Source organism: Castanea sativa, chromosome 9 (genome assembly GCF_040712315.1).
Source record: "Castanea sativa cultivar Marrone di Chiusa Pesio chromosome 9, ASM4071231v1".
NCBI classification, from domain to species: domain Eukaryota; kingdom Viridiplantae; phylum Streptophyta; class Magnoliopsida; order Fagales; family Fagaceae; genus Castanea; species Castanea sativa.
The window spans coordinates 8,600,391-8,611,177 of NC_134021.1; positions in this window are offsets into that span (position 1 = coordinate 8,600,391).

Genomic DNA, 10,787 nt, shown 5'->3' on the forward strand with positions numbered 1-10,787 from the left:
TAATTAGAGAAATTTTCTAAGTATTAGGAACCTCCAACTTGCTTGGTGACAACTTTCTCAACAAAAAAATTAAAAAAAAAAAAAAAAAAACTCTTGCTTAGTGACAAATGTATAATGATTAGCTGATTACATTCTCTCAATATGATCATTAAATTAGTCTAAGTAAGACACATTAATAATTGCGTTAGGTTTGATGTAGACTGTGACTATGAAATTACTTTTACAGTCTAGACTCTAGACTACTCTAGACCAATAATGCGGGGGAAAATTAGACATGCCAAAGCAAATTATGTGTGCAAAGTTAAAAATCAATGTGTCAACTGTCAAGTAAAGGCTGTGTGTCCCTCATAAAAAGAAGAAGTAAAGGCTATGTGCCCTTCTTCTTCTTCTTCTTCTTCTTCTTCTTCTTCTTTTTTTTTTTTTTTTTTTTTTTTTTTTTTTTTGACAATCGAGAATATAACCCTACCCTTTTTCACCTTGGGACCGCTCAAACCTGGGTCCATGGAGTTCATGCCTTTAAAGTTTGGGAAAGTACCAACTCATTTATTTTCATAGTGGCCAGCTTCATTATTTACATTTTTTTTTAAATCAAATATTTAAAATTTTCTAAAGTCTTCTGTTCTCTATTTACAATCACACAAATTATTTTTTAAACAAAGAAACCAACAAGAATAAACTCATTCAAACACACTCTAAATATCTTTAAAACTGAAATTTTTGACTTTTGGTTGATCTCACAATATTTTGTAACATAAGTTTTTGAAGTCTCATAACTTTACACGTTATTATTTTATTATTTATTTTTATATTCTATTCATATTTAAACCCAAGAAAATGCTAGAGACACAAAAAATTCACAACTTTTGTCATAACTCGACATGTGATAAGTTGTGAACGGTGAAGGTAAAATGGTAGGTCCACACCTCTACTGCTCACAACTTGCCACATAGCAAGTTGTGGCAAAAATTGTGTCCTAGCATTACACTTAAATACTACATTAAAATCTTACCGGATCACATTTTCTTAAAATAGAAGAAAATATATATATATATATATATATATATATATTTGCTAATAGAAATAGTAGAATATATAGTTTCATATATAAACACAACTATAATAAATTTCTAATATTATAATATAAAGTTCCATATATACAAACACAAGGATACTAAATATATATTAATAGTTATCACAATTATCAAATTTCATATAACTAGTATCAATAAATAAGACTTTTGTTATGTTTTGTATGTTTATCCTATTCGCTACTTACTGAACCTTTTCAAGTTTCTATTTTTTTCCCCCTTACAATAAGTAGTGATTATTGAGTCCAGATTCCAATAAAAAAAAACACAAAACAAAACTATGTTAATTTAAGTTTAGTTTACCTCCAATATATTTTTTAATTAAAATCTCATTTTATTTTAATGAGGGACTATCACGTCACTCACTAACTAAATAAAATGTGTAAATTAAAACTCACCATCACTTGTTATAGTATATTTAAAACAAAAAGATATGTCTAATTTAAAAAGTACTGAAGGTAAGTCAAACCCAGTAGCGGCTTCAGGATTGTTTCTCAGGGTGTTCCTTGGTGGGCTTGCTCTGTTACAATTTTTTTTTTCTTCAGATTTTCTATTACAATTTTTTTATTTTTTAGATTTTAGTTCAAATTTTTTTTTAGCTTTTTCTTTTTGCTTGAAAGCAATGTTATGAATACCGTTTTGGACCTTGTTTCGGTTTGTTTAGTAGAACGAAATATTTTGGTACCGATCTATTTCGACGTACCGTTTCAGGGTGTTTCGGGATTTCTAAAAAAAAATAAAAAAAAAAATATTTATATTTTCTTATACAACATAAAATTATTGATCCAAATAAGTAAAACTCAAATAAACAAATCATTAGTTTTTCTTTTTTGACACTCAAATCATTTAGTTATTACATAACAATTTTTGTTTTAGAATATTAAAATAAATATGTAATTGAATAATGAAAAACAACAACAAAAAACAGTACAATAAGAGTGTATATATGTATATCATATTGGGAAGAGGCAAGACTCAATAAATAAATTTGAAATCAAAATCTTTTGTTAGCTTTTTGAGTTTTGTCATTTCCAAAGCTTTGTCATGTGGGTGGGGTGAGCAAGCTAAAAGTCTAAAAAGTAAACTAAAGAAAAAACTTGATAAAGCAAAAACTAGAGTAAAAAAAGAAAGAAGAGGTAGACTAGCAGAACGTCTGAGACGAAGCAAAGAAGAAGAAGAAGCCGACCTTTGCGATAGTTAGATTTGTTTTTTAGGCGTTCGACGCAAGTAATGACATGTTGTGCTGACGAGTTTGTCAGTTTAAGAGTTTTTTTTTTTTTTTTCTTCTAAAAACTGGTACCAGCCAAAATGTAACAAATAATCTACCAAAATTTAATTTTATTGGCATAAAATTTTTTTGAGAGTGTTTCTAATTTTTTTTTGAGGGTGTTCTTAATTTTTTTTATAGGTAGATAAATAAATTTTTTTTATTATATATATATTAAAAAAAAAAAAGAATTCAGGTCAGGGTGGTCCTGGGACCACCCTGACCTATATGTGGCGCCGCCACTGGTCAAACCCGTTAATTTATTTAGTATTGAGTCTAGATTCCAATAAATAAATAAAAAATCACAAAAAAAATCTATGTTAATTTTTCCCTTGATTAAACAAAAACCCTATGTCATTATGGAAAAATGACTGAATATTTCGAAAGTACCATAAATGTGTACTTTCTCATCTCATATGAATTGTGGGTCCCATTATAAATTTAATCAGTAAAACCTTATTAGAAAGAAAAATACGCATTTATAGTATTTCAAAAGTACTCAATAATTACTCGTCAATAAGACTTTTAATTTTCATGATTTTAATTCATTAGTTTAGTTACCTCATTTGCAAACACATCTAAAAGAAAGGAAAGAAACAGAAGCTTTTTTTTTTTTTTGATAAAGAAAAGAAAAGAAAGAAACAGAAGCTTGAAAGACCATGGACCATCGCCAGAAATCTTTCATACTTTACGCGGACCACAACGCATGCACAATCAAATCATTAATGAAGAAAAAGATGGAACGAAAGGATATTTTTGCATATCAAAAAAAAAAAAAAAAGGATATTTTTGAATCTTTCTCAATTAAAGTTAATAGGTTCGATTCGATCAAACAAAGGAAACATCGATGTATATATGACAGAGTACGGATCAGTATCATCAGAGGTTCCATCTGAGTTAGGCAGTATAATGGTAAATGAGAGGCCTTTTTTTTTATTTTTGAAGTGTACACTGCTTTGACTGGTCCGGTGAGTACTAATTCATAAAGGACCACAGTGATGTTGAACATGGAGTAGAACTAGCTATGAATCTATGACCACTTGTTTTTATCTAATTAGTATTTTACCACAACCAACATCGATATTATATATACCACTACATGCCATACCGACTTCAAACTATTGTCGCTGTCACCTTTGTCCCATATAAATCTCATCACTGAAACAAGAAAAAATACATATATTTTTTTGGTCAGCTGTGACTTTAGATTTCCCCCATAAGTGTAAATTAATGCAGCTCTTGTTTATCCTTCATTTTATTTTACCATGTGGGTATTGGATGGTATTAGAGTATGGATACACAAAAAACATTGCTTTTATAATTGAGATCCATAAACCAAAGCCGATTATACACTCGGCTTGTTATTAATTAATGAGATATTTCCATATTGATCCGAATCAACTCATAACTTATTTAACTATCAGAGTCTTTACTAATTAAACTATTAAATATTTTTATAAAAAAAAAATCATATTTATATTAATACTCATTTATGTGAGTTGAATAAATCAATTATTCCTTAATGTCAGATACGTTAATGGCTAAATATTATAATTCAAATATAATTCAAAATTTGAATAATTATTATCAATTGTTTTAATTAGAAATTTTCTAAACATTAACATGATATTAATTGCCAGCCTATTTGGTTTTATTACATATATATACTTTCCATTCCAAACGTTTTGTATTTAATCGTTCTTATTTAAATATGATATGGTAACATCATATATGGAAGGTTTTTTCAGCACTTACATATACAGCTATTGTTGAATTATTTTATGTTGTAATAAGTTACCTTATATACACAAGTGCTTACTATTTGGTTTAATGGAAAGTCAAAAAAGATGGCAATATTTATGTATATTTTGAAATTGTATTAAATGGATTGGCACTTAATTTTCAGCCACCTTATGGGACATTTATTTTCAATAGCATTATGACTCCATTCAATTACTTTCAACGTATAGATTTTGGCAAAGACAAGTTCATGTCCGGTTTTTATATAATATATATATATATATATATATATATATATATATATATATAGAGAGAGAGAGAGAGAGAGAGAGAGAACTATTGATTATAGAGATTAAATTCTATAGAGACATAGTGTAAAACCCATGTTTTACCCCTCCAATCCCAACATGTCACATCATCTTATCACATATTTAAGAATAAACACAATCACACTCAATCAATTTTAATACCCATATATAAATCCAACCAAATTGGGAATCTATCGAGATGTTATTAAATGTGGTAGGATGTATTGAATTTTAAGTAAAATGCTGATGTGGCAATTACTTATTAGATGGTGTAAAACATGAATTTTACACCCCATCTTTATAGAATTTAATCTCTTAATTATATATTGATTTCAATAACTTTATGACCATTTAATTGATATCAAACCCTTTTTATTCTTTGGTTAAGGACAAATTACATGTCTGGCTCTATATATATGGAAAGAAATAAAAGTTTTAAAATACATCATTATTTTTGAATTACAAAGCTACCAACTTTCAAAAACAATTTTTATTATTGTCCTAAACACTTACCATCTATTGCTTCTTACTATTCACAAAAATATTTTATCTTTTACTAAATTTTTTGGGAAAATAAAGTACTATAGAGAGCTTATATTCTATGAGCAATGTAGGCTCGCAAGGATAATTAGCAAAAGTGGTTGGGCTGTTGTATCCTGAGACAGCGTGCAGAAACTATTTGTCTAACTACATCGGATATACCATAAACGGCACAATTTGTCTCAAGATAATGACTTAGTCCATATCTCATCTCTGCCACCTCTATTGCTAAAATCATATTGTGTAATTTTCAAGGAAAAGTCAGGTAATATCTCTCTTTTATTTCCAACATGGACTAACTCAAACCCACTAATAATTCAAATTAACTCAACCAAAAAGCAATAATCATGAAATGGATGTTATAAATTAAAATTCTATTGTATTCATAAAAAAAATTAATAGAAATTTTAAACACAATCATGTATATATATATATATGGCCGTAACAGGACATATGTGAAGTAAAATCTATTCGATTTGTTTTTTGGTTTTACCCGCGTAAAAGAAAAGAGAGAAGGCTTGAAAAAGAAAAAAAGGATTAGACTTTTTGGAAAAGCAAGGGATAATCTTACAACACAAACGAGGTAACTGTCAAGTAATCAAAATGAACTTTTCTTGGCTTAAACAGCATGGTAATTGTCACGTATTCTTGAAGAACATGTTTGTATTCCTTCCACGGCTACTTTTTTTTTTTTGCTTTGAACGGGACATAAAGTTCATATTACGCCACATTTCCTAGCTAGTTTGTGTTAAATCTAAAATGTGTCAAATAAAGTTCGTTACATGTCTGTTTGTATTGAAAAAAACTTCTAGAAACTGCTTGAGAGAAAATCTTTGATTGAATTGATTAAAATGGTAAAAGTAATTACGTTACATTGAGGCTCTGCCTTATATACACGTTACAAAGCTAAAAAGGGAAAACAAACTACTCTAACTAACTTTTAACAAACTAAGCAATGTGTATTTGACAGCTGTACAACACTTAGCTTTCTCACGTGCCAACTACCTCACGTACTAATCACTTAAATGAAACGTCACCGTTTATTTTAACTTTCCTTTCTTAGGTTCTTTATAAACACTGTCGTTTTGCTCTGGCTTTATACCACTGCAACTGTGGTGTTCTTGTTTCTTCTTTCTTGTGCTATTTTCCTTCATGCCTTCGTTCTTGACTTTATTCTCAACACTCCCCCTCAAGTCATGATCCACAAGATCACAAACTTGACTAGTTGAAGTCCTCAAACTTCGTGAGTAAATATCTATTAAACCCAAGCAATCTACCAATCTGCTAAAGGCTGGAAGTCCTAAAACCTTGGTAAATATATCTGTTGTTTGAAATTTGCTTGATACATAGAAGGTCTTAATCACTCCCCCTATTATCTTGTCTCTTACCAAATGACAGTCAACCTCTATATGTTTTGTTCTTTCATGAAAAATGGGATTGGCTGCAATATGCAATGCAGCCTAGTTGTCACAAAATAGCTGAGCACTATTTGGATGATCAATCCTTAAATCTCTCAAAGAACCCACACAATTTCACATGTTGTAGTAGCCATTGCCCTGTACTCTGCCTCTGCTGAAGACCTAGAGATTGTACTTTTCTTTTTGGACCTCCAAGAGATTAATGAATCCCCTAGAAACACATTGTAACCTGTGATTGACCTTCTGGTATCAAGGCAGCCTGCCCAATCTGCATTACAAAATGCTTTCACTTGCATTGTTGAGTTGCTAGAGAAGAACAGACCTCTGCCTGGTGTCCCCTTCAAATACTGGAGTACTCTATTGACTGCCAACATATGAGGCTCTCTTAGTTCAGCCAGAAATTGACTCAACCTATGCACTGCATAGGTAATGTCAGGTCTGGTTAGAGTGAGATAGAGCAATTGCCCAATCAACTTCCTGTATTGACTTGCATCTGGCAACAACTTTCCTACATCCTTTTAAAGATGCAAGTTTTCTAAGTGGTTTAGACCCCAAGAAGCCCGTATATTGTAAAATCTCCAAACAATACTTCCTTTGATTCAGACTTATACCCTTGTCACTTCTAGCAACTTCAAGACCCAAAAATATTTCAAAGAACCCAAGTCTTTAAGTCCAAACTTGGTGTCAAGCAAATGCTTCAAATCAATAATGCAGCCAGGGTCATTGCCAGTAAGCAAAATGTCATCCACATATACTAGTAAAACAATGAAAGAAGAACCTTTAGTGTAGGTAAAGAGAGAGTAGTCTGCCTTATATTGGACAAAACAAAAATTCAACAATATATAGGAAAATTTGGCAAACCATTTTCTTAAAGCCTGTTTCAAACCATAGAGACTCTTGTTGAGTTTGCAAACCAAAGGACCACAATTAGGATTAGAAACACACTCCCCGTTGCTGTGAAAACCAGGTGGAAGACTCATATAAACTTCCTCATCCAAATCACCATGGAGGAAGGCATTGTTCACATCCATTTGATGAAGAACCCAACCTTTCACAGCAGCCAAAGATAAAACTATTCTGACAGAGATTGATTTGGCTACAAGAGAAAATGTGTCAGTGTAATCAAGGCCTTCCCTCTGTGTATACCCTTTAGCAACTAAATGAGCCTTATACCTTTCAATAGAGCTATCAGACTTAAACTTAGTCCTATAGACCCATTTACATCCAATAGGAACCTTTCCAGGAGGAAGGGTGGTTAAAGTCCAAGTATTTGTGAGTTCTAGAGTTGCAATTTCCTTATCCATGGCAGCTCTCCAATCAGGAGATTGGACTGCCTCATGAAAGGAAGTAGGGTCTAGTAAGGTGGAATCAACAGCCATGACAAATTGCTTGTAATGCTTAGTGAGATTAGAATAAGTAAGACAAGCAAATATGTCATAAGGTAGGCCAGTTGAAGGTTTAGAAGAAAAATGTGGGGAAGTGGCAGATTTGTAGGTATAGTCTTTTAGGTAGGATGGAGGGTTATGTGGTCTGGTGGATTTCTAAGGGGCAAAGGAGAAGTAGGCCTAGAAACAGACATAGGAATAAGAGCATGACCAGAATCAAGAATAGGAGAAGCATGAGGGGATGGGGAAAGTGATGGTGAAGCAGGAATCTGATCTGCAGAAATATTGTCTACAGAATCAAGAATAGAAACACTATTGTCATTTAAAAACAATGAATCTGAAATAGAAGAATCAGGAACAGAATGAGGGAAAACAAAAGAAGGTGAAGTAGAATCTAAAGAGATAGAATCAGAAAAAATTGAAAAGGGAGAACCAGATGCAAAAGGGAAAATAGTCTCATAAAAAATCACATCTCTAGAAACAAAGATGGAATTAGACTCCAAATCCATCACCTTGTACCCTTTAATACCACTTGGATATCCTAGGAAAACACATTTCTTAGGTCTTGGTGCAAACTTATGTCTATTTTGACAAAGAGTAGAAGTGAAGCATAGACAACCAAAAGTCCTAAAATGGCCATACGAAGGAGATGTTTTAAAAAGCATTTCAAAAGGAGTTTTATTGTGTAAATGTTTTGAGGGCAGTCTGTTTATAAGATAGACTGCAATAAGAATGCAATCACCCCACATCTTCAAAGGCAAAGAAGAGTGGAACCTCAAAGCTCTTACAACATTTAAAATGTGTTGATGCTTTCTCTCAACAATAACATTTTGCTGAGGAGTTTCAACACAAGTTAATTGATGCAAGATGCTTTGGATTTGAAAAAATCTTTCATAAAGAATTTTGTGCCATTATCACTTCTAAGACACTTGATTTTTGCACCAAATTGAGTTTCAATCATGTTGGAAAACTGTTCAATAAGAGCTTGTGTTTCTAACTTAGATTTAAGTAAATAAACCCAAGTACACCTAGAGTAATCATCCACAATGGTAAGAAAATATTTGTAACCTTCAATGGTAGGAACTGAAAAAGATCTCCAAAGGTCACAATGCACAAGATCAAAAGGGCAATGAGATACATGAGTGCTAGTAGGAAAAGACAATCTCTTTTGTTTGACAAAATGACAAATATCACAACAAATTGCTTTATTAGAGTTCAAACCAGATACAAATTTATTGAGCAATGACATTTTGGCATAAGAAGGATGCCCTAAACGAAAATGCCACAAATCAGCATTATAAACAGAAGTATTATTGACAGAAGTAACATTGACAAAAGCAAGTGAAACTGGTATCTGTGAAGAAGCAGCAAGAACAAATGATGATGGAAGATTTGGTTGTAGTAGATAAAGGCCTTTTGATGCTTTACCCAGTCCAATCATGTTCCAATTGGCCAGGTCCTGGATAAAGCAAAAAGCACCAAAGAATACAAGATAGCAAGACAATGTTTTAGTGAGTTGACTAACTGATATGAAATTAAAAGTAAAGGAAGGAAAACAGAGAACTCCATAAAGAGTAAGTTGATCTGAGATATGAACTGTGCCTATGTGAGTAACTAAAGCCTTTTCTCCATTGGGTAAATAGAAATAAGTGTTAATTGTGGATGTAATGGAAGACAAGCAAGATACTGAATGGACCATATGGTCTGAAGCACCGGTGTCAATAATCCAATCATTGGATTTATAAGGATGCCTATCTATTATACTAGTAGAAAAATAGAATGAGAAAGATTGGGGGGTAACCAAAAAGGAGTACCTGAAAAATTGGCAAAATAAGGCATGGAAGAGCTGGGACTTGCATTAGGAGTGGTATGAGTTAGTGGAGATAAGACTGAAGCTGCTTGGTGAGAAGGCTGAGAGGCATTAGCTTCCTTGAAAGACTGAGAAGCAAGGTAGGAAAGTAGTTGTTCACATTGACTTTGAGTGATGGGACACTAAGGTGCACTAAATTGAGACTGGGGCATGGACAATTGAGGCTGTGGGGAGCACTGCATCAGATTAGGTTGAGTAGGAAAACTTTGCATAGGTTGAGAAGTAACATTCCTAAATCCACCATTGATGCAAAGAAAGCTTCCAAAATTGCCACTGCTAGAAACTTGATTAGCAGATGCTGCATTCCCTTTGTGCTTATAGCCTGGAGGATATCCATGTAATTTGTAGTACTTATCAACTACATGACCAACAAGACCACAGTAAGTGCACATTGGCCTGTCCTTCTTTAAATTTCCATTCTTTCCACCATGAGTCACACCCTGATTCCAACCTTGATGACCTTGAAAGCCCTTTTGATTAGAATTATTAGCATACAGAGCTGTTGGTTCAATGACCAAATCAGCTTGACCAACTTGCCTACGTTTTTCTTCTTGTAGGATCAAAGAATAGGCTTTGTTTAAAGCAGGTAGTGGCTCAGTGATCAAGATTTGACTAGTAACAGTAGAGTAACTGTCATTGAGTCCCATAAGGAAATGAAAAACTTAATCCTTTTGCTGAGCATTAGTTGATTTCGTTAAGAACCACAGGTACAAACACAAGTACAAGCAGAGAAAGATTGATAATGCACAAGTTCATCCCATAAGATCTTAAATTTGGTGAAACGAGAACTCACCGATAAGGAACCTTGTGAAAGTTTCGAAATTTCTTTCTGAATCTCAAAGAATCTTGGAACATTTGGCTGTGAAAACCTATCACGCATGTCAATCCACAAATCCCTTGCAATGTGAATGTATATGACATTGGTAGCAAGATCCTTGCTTAAAGAATTCACCATCCATGAAAGAATTCACCATCCATGAAAGAATTCACCATCCATGAAAGAATTGTGGTGTTTGCTTTGTGCCAAGCATTGTACAGAGGATGAGAGAGATCAGGTGTAGAAATCAAACCATCAAGGAAGCCAAATTTGTTCCTACCACTCAGAGATAGAAACACAGCCCTTGACCAACCCAGATAATTTTCTAGACCAATCAATGGTTGAGAAACCAGA